Source organism: Camelus dromedarius, chromosome 12, assembly GCF_036321535.1.
Source record: "Camelus dromedarius isolate mCamDro1 chromosome 12, mCamDro1.pat, whole genome shotgun sequence".
Taxonomy (NCBI): Eukaryota; Metazoa; Chordata; class Mammalia; order Artiodactyla; family Camelidae; genus Camelus; species Camelus dromedarius.
The window spans coordinates 67,959,303-67,961,702 of record NC_087447.1 but is presented as its reverse complement, the minus strand read 5'-3'; the positions used below and the strand labels follow the sequence as shown (position 1 = coordinate 67,961,702).

The 2,400-nt window shown below is 46.9% G+C and overlaps 1 pseudogene; it reads left to right on the top strand.

The window, feature by feature from the left end:
• The first annotated feature begins 477 nt into the window (after positions 1-477).
• LOC105087185 (casein kinase I-like) lies at positions 478-1,499 on the top strand (annotated as a pseudogene).
• Positions 1,500-2,400: the final 901 nt, after the last annotated feature.

Below are 2,400 nucleotides of genomic sequence, written 5' to 3'. Positions count from 1 at the left end.
TTCAGTGACTATGCATGTGCAGCACCAATCACTTGATAATATGCAGATTCTGATACAGTGGTTCCGAGTGAGGCCTGAGGTTGGAGGTTTGGCCTTTCTTGCGGGATCCAGGCTGCCCACACTGGGCGTAAGAAGGGTCTGGTTTAGAACAAGATGGCGGCGGCGGCGGCGGCGGAGTGACAGGGGCCCCTCCGGGCGGGAGCCGGTGGCAGTGGTGGCAGCGGTATCGCCGCCCTAACTCACCGCGGTAACCGCCAGAACCCCCTCAACAATCTGCCGCCTGGCCAAAAGAAACCTGACAGCGGCGGTGATCAGGTTGCCTTTGGCCGATCCTGGTCCCTGTAGTGCCGAGAAAGAGCCAGCGTTTTCCATTTCCGCCGCCCTCAGCAGCCTTGCTCGGTGGCCGAGCTCAGCGGCCTCCGGCCTCCGCTTAGAGGTGCCGGGGCTCAGCCCCAGCCTCCATCCTCGTCTCTCAGGATGGCGAGCAGCAGCGGCTCCAAGGCCGAGTTCATTGCCGGAGGGAAATAGATCGGGTCTGGCTCCTTCAGGGACATTCACCTGGCGATCAACATCACCAACGGCGAGGAAGCGGCAGAGAAGCTAGAATCTCAGAAGGCCAGGCATCCCCAGTTGCTGTGCGAGAGCAAACTCTGTAAGGTTCTTCAAGGTGGGGTCGGCATCCCCCACATACGGTGGTATGGTCAGGAAAGACTACAATGTGCCAGTCATGGATCTTCTTGGACCCAGCCTCGAAGACCTCTTCAATTTCTGTTCAAGAAGGTTCACAATGAAAACTGTACTTATGTTAGCCGACCAGATGATCAGTAGAATTGAATACGTGCGTACAAAGAATTTTATACACACAGACATTAAACCAGATAACTTCCTAATGGATATCGGGAGTCACTGTAATAAGTTATTCCTTATTGATTTTGGTTTGGCCAAAAAGTACAGAGACAACAGGACTAGGCAACACATACCTTACAGAGAAGATAAAAATCTCTCTGGCACTGCTCGATATGCCAGCATCAGTGCACATCTTGGTATTGAACAGAGTCGCCGAGATGACATGGAGTCACTAGGAGATGTTTTGATGTATTTTAATAGAACCAGCCTGCCATGGCAAGGACTAAAGGCTGCGACAAAGAAGCAAAAGTTAAAGAAAATTAGCGAAAAGAAGATGTCCACATCTGCTGAAGTTTTATGTAAGGGGTTTCCTGCAGGATTTGCCACGTACTTACCCTATGGTCGTGGGCTGCGCTTTGAGGAAGCCCCGGATTACATGTACCCGAGGCAGCTATTCTGCGTTCTTTTCAGGACCCTGAACCACCAACGTGACTACACATTTGACTGGACAACGTTAAAGCAGAGAGAGCACAGCAGGCAGCCTCTTCAAGTGGGCAGGGTCAGCAGGCCCAAACGCCCACAGGTTTCTAAGCATGAATCGAGGAACAGAAGGAGCAGAGCAGATGAGCGGAGCAGCATTTGTTTCTCCCCAAATCTAGACATTTTAGTTCATATGTACGGTGGCCAGTGGTTGTGGACAACCATTTACTTGGTGTAAAGAACTTAATTTCAGTATAAGCTGGCTCTGGGCGGCATTGGTGACGCTGTGTCCCGAGTTGCAGCCGCTGTAATTGGGAGTATTAACTGAGAGGGTGAAACATGCTGTCCAGTCTTCTATTGCATTTTTTCAAGTGGAAAAGTAAACTAAATGGTTGACACACAAGTTGGTGGAGAAATTGTGCATATGCCAATTTTTTTGTTAAAACCTTTTGTTTTGAACTGTACTGCTTTTGAGATCTCCTTTCAGAAGAACGGCATGAACAGTCTTCAGCCGCAGTCATGATGGTTGTAAATGCTCACAATTGTGTGTTCTTAGGGTTTATTCATCCTGGGGTTTGCAAGTTGTTCGCTTAAAACATTCTGAAAATGGTTGGCTTCTTGTTTGCAAGCCAGCTGATATGGTAGCAACCAAAGATTCCAGTGTTTGAGCATGTGAAAGACTCCGCCTGCTTACCTGGGCTAGAAATAACAGCAACTAAAGTGAACACTTAAGAAAAATTTAGTGACTACGAGGTTATCCTTAGGACTCTGCATTAACTCTATAATGTTCTTGGCATTAAAAAAAAAAAGCGTATTTGTCACAGAAATTTAGTTAACCTCTTACAACTGAACATGTATGTATGTTGCGTAGATAAATGTAATCACTGTAAACATCTATATGATCTGGGATTTTGTTTTTACTTTGAAATTTGAGCTTTTTTGTTTACAAGTTCATTAAAAACTAAAAACTGAAAAAAAAAAAAAAAAAGAAGGGTCTGGTTTAACCTCTCATTTTATAGGTGGCTAAGGAAGTTTCTGAGTCTGGTTGACAGCAACAGAGCCAGGACTGTAAGC